This window comes from Gossypium raimondii, chromosome 11 (genome assembly GCF_025698545.1).
Source record: "Gossypium raimondii isolate GPD5lz chromosome 11, ASM2569854v1, whole genome shotgun sequence".
Classification (NCBI taxonomy): domain Eukaryota; kingdom Viridiplantae; phylum Streptophyta; class Magnoliopsida; order Malvales; family Malvaceae; genus Gossypium; species Gossypium raimondii.
This window is the reverse complement of record NC_068575.1, coordinates 22,227,738-22,237,025: the sequence shown is the minus strand read 5'-3', so window position 1 is coordinate 22,237,025 and position 9,288 is coordinate 22,227,738. Positions and strand designations below refer to the sequence as shown.

Below are 9,288 nucleotides of genomic sequence, written 5' to 3'. Positions count from 1 at the left end.
TGATATTATAATTTAGTGAATTCTCATGTTTAATTTTACAAGCTATGAGTGTTTTGTATATCATGTTGAAATTGCACGTTAGAAAGATCATTCTTAAAATCTCAACTTCAAACTAATTACTTTTCACTAAGCATGCTCAACGGACACCTTTATTGCATGTTGAGTGTTTTGTTTGCTTGAGGACAAGCAAAGACTTAAGTGTGGCGAAATTTGATCTGTCATAATTTATTATTCCAAATTAAGCTATTTTCACTACTTAAGAAGCTTGTATTCAAGTCATTTTATGTCTTTTATGGTTATTTTTAGAATTATTTAGGTTTTAAGTTTAGATTGAATAAATTGAGCTTTTGTATTTTTTATGACCTTTTAGGTCAATTTGGGCCTAAGGAAGAACTAACGAGTTGATCGAGTGTGCAAGAAAACAACCTAAGTTGAGGAGTCAGTGGATTATCATGGATATCACAACATTCAAGGAGGAAGTCACGACATTGAAGCAAGCCTCAACACTTAGCCAATTTTCCAACCCAAATCCATAAGGCAAGCTATTGAAGACAAAGTCACGACATTCATCCTAAAGGTCCATGTAGACTACCAACAAAGTCGCGACATCAGTTTGACGAGACCAATATTTCTGCAATGGTGTCTTCGTCCACACAACCTCATTTATCCATTTAAGCAGTTTCATTGGCCTAAATAGATCATAATACATTAACATTATATATATTAGCGCAAGACAATAGATTAGGAGGCAACTTTTTTTTTAGTTTATTCTTAGTTCTTTATAAGATTGTTTGAGAAATTAGAGCTGATTTCTAAATTTCTTTCAGTTATTCAATTGAAGTTTCTTTTCAGTTTTATTCATTTACTTTATTTTTCTTTTAAACTTCTCGCCAAATCAAAAATCAAAACATTGTTTGTGGGTTTAAGTAATCGGTCATCCAATCTCAACTCATAGATTTCTGGGCAACTCTTTCCCTTCTATTTTTTTCATTTATTTGAATCTATTATAACTAGGTTGGAACGTGTGCATCTAGAATGGCTAGTAACTGGAAACACGAAAATATATAGACTTTTTCATACCCTTTTTAACTCAAATTCATGAAGTTTTGTAGTAATTCTTGTCGAAAAACATAATATAATTATAAAATAATTAAATTGCACTCAAATTATTAACATATTTAATTTTAATTAATTTTATAATAAATTTTAATAAATTTTGATTTATTTTCGACAGATTTGCACAAAGAGTGAAAATTGGCTCGGCAGACACTACTAGAGGCGCAAAATCGGGAAGCGATTTTTGAAGCGTTGAGGTGAATTAATTTTTCAGCCTAAGATGGTCCAAATGATGGATATTAATACATAATATAATTAAATTTAATTCTATCCAATTTATTTTGGGTAAAAACTTATTAATTATATTATGAAAGGAGGCCTAGTTGTGCTAAATCGAAAGACTGATCTAACTGAGCAAATGGGTTGCCCAAGACCATCCAACATGCTGACTCAATCAGCTCAAATTAGCTTATTATTTGACTTGCAAATTAGCCCTTGAATTTTCCTTTAAATTACATTCAAACCCCTCCACTTTCTGTGCTTTATAGATTCACCCCAAGCTAAATTTAGCAAGTTTGAAATCTTTAAACTTGCCACATGTGTGGCTGGCCAATGGGGGTATATGGCTACTAATTTCTTGCTATTTTTAGCAGCCAATCTGACCTATAAATATCCTCCTTCACCTTATAACAGCCCGATTTTGGGTCTAGTCGAAACAGTGGTTTCGAAACCATAAATCTGAGGTCAAAAAATTATTTTAATATTAATTTTTGTATTTACAGCATGTGATTATATATGTGTGAAAGTTACGTAAAGAAATTTTACTGTTTGAATGCTTAATTCGGTAAAAAGGACTAAATCGCGTAAAGCGTAAAAGTTGTCTTCTATAAGCTAAAAGTGTGTAATAGCTATGCAACATTAGATTTTAAGTCTTTATATGGTAATTAGACCATAAATGGTGATAGTGGAATGTGTTGGCTTGATATTTTTGAAATTAGTAATATTTTATAAGGTTATAAAGGTAAAATAATTAATAATGATAAAATAACATAAGAATTATATGTCCATCTTCTTCACAAAAACACTTCAACCGATTCTAACATGGAGAAACCATAGCTAGGGTTCAACCATGCTTATTTTGCTTGATTGGTAAGATATTTTTGTCCCGTTTTTAATTATTTCTATGTTTTTGAGATCGTTGCTTCGTGTTCTAGCTAGCCCATGCCCTAATTTTTGAATTGGTTGATGAATTTGTGAGTTTTCATTGATGATAGCTTGATGTTTTTGAATGTTGATGATGGAAAATGAATAATTGTTGATAGATTAATATGTTTTGTAAAGTGATTTTTGACAAAAATGTCAAATAGGGATTAAATTGTGAAATATGCAAATTGAGTGGTTGCAATGTGAAATAATAAAAATTTTGGGCTGCTAGGGGCACTGTAGTAATTTGGCTAAGCTTGGGTTATATTGACTTGTGTGAATTTTGTGTATTTGTGAAATAGGGACTAAATTGAATAAATGTGATACTTTAGGGGCTAAAGTGCAAAAATGTCCAAATAGGTATTTTGGATGAAATTGAATGAATAGGTGATTAAATGAGTTAAATTTGAATTCATATAGATCAAGAAAGAAAGAAATTTGATTTAGATCGGGGGAAATCGAAAGTTGACGAGTAGTTGATCCAATCCGTTCGTTTCTATACGAGGTAAGTTTGTGTGTAAATAATACAACTTCACATTATTATGTATTTAATGTTTTCATATAGCATGAATTGTATAATTGCTTTGTGAATTCAGTTGATGATGTTTCAATATCGATTTGAGATTTCGTGTAAGACCATAGTTGGGCTATTAGCATCGATTTGAGATTTTGTGTAAGACAATAGCTGGGCTATTGGCATCGATTTGAGATTTTGTATAAGACCATAACTGGGCTATTGGCATTGATATGAGATTTCCATGTAAGACCATGTCTGAGACATGGCATTCATACGATACATTATGTACGAGTTTTCCCAAGTATCCTTAGTGTTCCAAGTGGTTCAACGGGTAATCCAAAGATTATGTCAAAGAAAAGACAAGGCATGATCATGTTGAAAGGATACAAGTATGTACGAAAAATTCATGAGTAATGAACTCAATGTATATTGGAAATTTTGGCAAGAATGTAAATGAGTAAGTCATACTTATGAGAATGATCTTGCGATGACCTTGTGATTATAGGTCTATACTTATGAGGTATAAATATGTGGTAAATTTGATTGATGATTATGTGAGGCTTTTAGGCCAAATTAAATTGAGACATGATATGTTTAAGTCTTTGTTGTTGATGTATAGGTGAAATTGGCTAATGAATGGCATGTGAATATATGATAATGATTAGTTATTGGAATGGCTAGTTATGGATATGCTTTGGTGTTATGTGTGTCGAAATAAGTGTTAATACAAAGAAAGCATGAAAGAGTAAAATTTGCAATAAAATAGTTTTGGACAGTAGCACTTGTATAACTTTGAAAAATCACCAAAAATTGTGGGAATCGCATTAGAGGTTGAATAAGACATGAAATTAAAGCTTATTGAGTCTAGTTTCACATAGAAGAAATGATGTAAGCAAAAGAATCTCATATTATGAGATATTTGAATTTTTGTAAGATACAGTTAGAATGATTTTGGAATCCCCTATTCTGAATTTGGAAAATCATTAAAAATTGTATAAAAAGAATTATGGGTTAGAATTTATATGATTAAAATTCTTAATGAGTCTATTTTCAAGAAAAACAAACGGGAACATCATCCGAATCCCATACTAAGAGATAATTAATTTTTAGAGAAGAAAGGTCGGAGCTGTCAGATAGCAGAATAAGGACGACTTTGAAGAATTAACTGTACTTATTGGCTAAACCAAAAGTTTTGAAAATTTTTCGTGAAAATCAAGCGGATCTTAAATTGGAGTTCCATAGAGCAAGATATAAATAATTTAGTGACTATGGCACGAGTAGACAGCTTGATGTGAACATGAGTAAATAGTGGAACTATGTGCAATTATGATTGTATTATCTTGAGAACATATTGTGAGGATTGGTAAAAGCATGTTAACAGATTACTTATTGTTTACATACAAACTTACTAAGCTATATAGCTTACCCCCTTTCTTTCTTTTTCCTATAGTGTTACAGATACTAGCTCGGGTTGGAGATCGTCGGAGATTCTATCACGCTATCAAGCTATTGATCGGTATCAATGTATTCAAGCATTTTAAGCTTATGGCATGTATAGGGACTCAGTCATTTTGTGTACGAGTTATTATGTTTTGGCCAAATATTTTGGCTTGTAATGGTTAAAGGTTTGATTTATATGTAGCCACGTAACTTGGCTTATATTGGCTAATTGGTTGTAAGCTTATATATATATATTAATTATATGTCAAAGTTTTGTGATGTGAGTTGTGTTTACATGATACATGATGAGTTGTGGGACCCTCATTTGTTAATGACGCCATAGCAGAGAGTTACACGGGCTGAGGACACGGGTGTGTCTCGAGCCACATGGGCGTGTGACCTTCCAAAACATGGAAATTTTCTTAGTGTTCCAAATTTTCCAGTTTAGTTTCGAACCACTTCAAACGTATGTTTAGGGCCTCATAGGCCCTTATTATAACACCCCAAACCCAGTCTAAACGTTATGACCGAATTTGGCGATGTCACATTGTAACACCCCTTACCTGTATTCGACGCCGGAATAGGGTACGAGGCATTACTAGAAGACATACATTTGCATATGTATTAAACTGAGTTACAAAATTTCATCCGAATTAAAACTTTCAAATTTTTAACGTGCTTTTATAATTCTTTACAACATATCCTCGAAATATTATATTCATAACAAATAGGGCCTCAAAGCTTCATTTCCATTTCATTCAATTCACAATTTCTCATGTTCACAATTCAAATTAATTTCTCATTAATATATATATTTCAATCATCTAAGAATATAATTCAAGTTACACGAACTTACCAAAGCTAAATTAGTAAATACCAAAATTTAGGGACATTTTGGTAATTTTTATTTTCTCAATTTCCACCCAATCTTGATATAAATTAATATTTCATTCAATTTATTAATTTAAATAATAAAACAATTCATTTCATGAAATTTGGTCACTTTTGACATTTTACAAAATTACCCTTAAAATTTTACTTTTATTCAATTTAGTCCCTGAACCTAAAACATGTAAATTAGTTATTTTAAAATAAACTCACATTAGCTAAATATTCACATATATTTTCCTCCTCCACTCCATTCCACATCCTTGATATATACATAATACCACTATTAACTTGTTTACTCATAACAAGCTGTTTACTTGAGTCATAGTCACTAAATTAATTATATATTAAGCTACAGAACTCCGAATTGAGATCCACAAATATTATCTAAAACTAGACTCACATGTATTCTTACCATAAAATTTTCAAAATTTTTAGTTTAGCCAATAAGTACAGTTTATTCTTTAAAGTTTCCCCTGTTTCACTGTTTGACAGTTCCGACCCTTCTTCACTAAAAACTAATTATCTCTTTGTACAGAATTTGGATGATGTTATCATTTGTTTCTATTGAAAATAGACTCATTAATGATTTTAAAAATATAAATTATAACCCATAATTATTTTTTTTTACAATTTTTAATGATTTTTCCAATTCAGAACAGGGGAACCCGAATTCATTCTGACCTTGTCTCACAAAATTTATTATATCTCATAATTTACAATTCCATTACTTACACCATTTCTTCTATGAGAAACTAGACTAAATAATATTTATTTCCATATTTTATTCATACTTGAATTCTATTTCCACAATTTATGGTGATTTTAAATTTTAACCTCATCGTTGTCCAAAAGCTGTTTTAGTGTAAAATGTTGATTACTAGGTGTATAAGTCCCTTATTCCCTTTCTCTATAATATTTCCCATCACTTTCACTTATTTATCTTCACTAATATATCAAGAATATAAGACCTTATATAAGAAAACTCTACTATAACATTATTTCCATTCTTTTCAATAATATCAAACTTAAAAATATATTGAAATCTTGATGTTCTTACCTTGTGCTATTGATTTCAATCTTTAACTTGATTTTCTCTCTCCTCCAGCTTCTATTTCTTGAATCTAACTTGATATTCTAGCTCCCCATTGTCTCCTTGTTATTCTTCTCTCTTAGAAGCTATGGAAATTCTTTTGATTTCTAGGTGAAAATGGTAAATTTTTTGTGGAAGGACCAAATTGTAAAGAAAGCAAAACTTTCTTTCTTCTCCTCTCTTCTCACATTAGTTGCATGGAAATATGGTGGAATGGATGATTCTTCATCTTCCTTTTCTTATATATACTAAATAAAATAATAAAATATCATTTAAATATCAAATTAAAATATTAATAAACTAATATTTATTTATTTAATTAATATAAAATATCTCCAACATCATCATTATCTTCTAGATTTATCTCTCTTCTAATTGACCATTTTCCCTTTATAATATTTAAAATTACATCCTTGAGTCATCACTTAATTTGGTAAAATTGTGATTTAGTCCCTCAAAATTCTTCACCTTTTCAATTTGGTCTTAATTCATCCATTTTCCTTAGTTTCTAGATTATTCCACCCTTAAAATATTTACACTATTGGTCCTTAAACTTTTTTGTATTTACACTTTAATCCCTCAAATTTTGAGTATTTACTCTTGGGCAACAAAACTTTTCTGACTTTTTCGATTTAATCCTTTCTTGAATTAATATGTCATAATATAATTCCCAATGTTGCCATAACTCAAAATTTCCCTTTTTGTCACTTTATTTTCTTATTTTACTATCAAGGATACCTACTTTCTTACTGTAGTAATTTTCGGGGTATTACACTTGTAAGGGATGGTATGCATGTGTATAAATAGTTTTAAATTAAATGAAATTTTATGGCCCAATTTTGTATGGTTGCTTGTGTTTAAGACAGGTAATGCCTCGTATCCTGTCCTGGTGTCGGACACGGGTAAGGGGTGTTACACACCTCTTCATTAAACACATATTTCATTCCTCACATCTCTTTCACTTTCACTCATTTTCTCTCCTTTTTTTCCCCTTTTTCTTGTCCATTTTCCTTGCCGATTTTCCTATTGGAAAAGAGTCCTTCAACCACCTTGGGTAGCAGATTCAAGTGCTTGTAGAAGCCTCAATTCAACAAGAACGAGAGGAGAAGGAGGAGCGGAGCAAACTAGTCAAGCTTCAGAGAAACACCAGATTTGATTCTAGTTCCCTATCCTTTAAATTTTATTGTTGTTGTTATGAACATGTCTATGAATATTTGTTATGTTTTTATTATTAATTTAATAGAAATGACTTAAATTTAATTCGTGTTAGGTTGATTGCATTTCGTCCACTTAAGTTATTAAAATTATGTTTGTGTTGTTATAGGTCTTTGTAAATTGTTTGATTAAGTAAAATCATGATTATGTTATTCTTGCATTACAATTGTAAGGTAACTAATGAATTAATTATTAATCATATTAAAATTGTAATTAATTGACACAATACTTAATCAATACATGTTTAATCTTCTAAGGTAGTGAGGTTAAATTAGCTACGGTATTAAATGTTACATTAGCATTGCATAACTTGCAAGATTATTGTGATTAAACTATTTCAATGTAGGTATATATTGTTACCTCACTTAATCTTTTACATGCTTATTAAAATTGATTAATTGTTTGAATTGACATAGTAATATGGTCAAGAGATTAGTTATTTTAGTAAGTCAAGATGTGTTATTTTAACAAATTACCAAGTTGCCATAAATTTATTCGTAACAACAAGAACATTGTTTTGGTAATATTAAGTTAAGAAATGTAATTAATCTAACATAGTTATGTTATCTTGATCAAAATCATCTTTTGAAATCGTGCATTGGAATTTTCATTTTATTAATTTTATTTTACTCGTTAAATTTTAGTTTTTAATCACTTCATCAAAATCAAAATATTTTTAATCACTAAAGTGTTTGGATTTCATTTCATAAATAATTTTCTTAAACAGTCCCTGTGGGTATGATAAATCGACATTTACCTGTTACTTTATTACTTGTTGTGATTGTGTACACTTGCACATTTCCATCGTTCCATGTTTTTGGCATCATTGCTGGGGACTGTTTTAAGAAGTCATTATTTGTGAATTTGTTAATTTTGCATTTTGGTTTTTTTAAGTTCAGTTTTAACTTAATTTTTCTGTGTTTGTTTCAAGTGTTTATGAGTATTGATCGAATTATCGATTTACTCCCTATAGACCCTGAGGTAGAAAGAAGTTTTCGACAACGAAGAGGACAAGCAGTTCAGAGAAGGACCAAAGAGATGAACTACGAAAATTTGAATCAAGGAAACAGAGCAAACCTTGCTCAAAATCCTGTCTTTATTGATGATGATAGGGATAGAGCTCTAAGACAGTATGTCATTCCAGTGTTTCATAATCTTAATTCGGGTATTAGGAGACCCAAAATCAAGGCACAACAGTTCGAGCTAAAGCTAGTTATGTTCCAAATGCTTCAGATAGTGGGTTAATTAAGTGGAATGCCTACCAAAGATCCTCACATTCACTTAAGACTGTTTATGGAGGTGAGCAATTCTTTCAAGCTAGCCGAAGTACCCGAAGATGCACTACGATTAAAGCTGTTCCCATATTCACTAAGGGACAAAGCTCGAGCCTGGTTGAACTCATTGCCACCAAATTCCATTACCACATGGCAAGAGTTAGTAGAAAGATTTCTTGTCAAGTACTTCCCACTTACCAAAAAATGCTAAGTTGAGGAACGAGATTACTACCTTCCAACAGTTGGATGATGAGTCCTTGTATGAGGTGTGGGAAAGGTTTAAAGAACTATTACAAAGATGCCATCATCACAAAATCCCTCATTGCATCAAATTAGAAACGTTCTATAATGGTTTGAATGCTCACACGGGAATGGTAGTAGACGCTTCTGCTAATGGAGCTTCCTTTCTAAGTCTTATAACAAGGCTTATGAAATCATCGAGAGGATTGCCAGCAATAATTATCAATGGCCAACCAATCAAGAAGTGTCAGGAAGACGAGTCATTAGAGTACATAAAGTGGATGCTCTCACTTCACTCGCATCTTTAGTATCCTAAATATCCTCAATGCTTAAAAATTTTACCACTAATGGGTTTAATAGTT

At 31.0% G+C, this 9,288-nt stretch overlaps 1 non-coding gene across 1 annotated transcript; it reads right to left on the bottom strand.

Annotated features, from left to right (window-relative positions):
* Positions 1–8,895: 8,895 nt before the first annotated feature.
* Positions 8,896–9,002, bottom strand: LOC128035013 (small nucleolar RNA R71). Its single transcript, XR_008191417.1, has one exon. It is a non-coding gene; the product is annotated as a small nucleolar RNA R71 (small nucleolar RNA).
* Between the last annotated feature and the right edge of the window lie 286 nt (positions 9,003–9,288).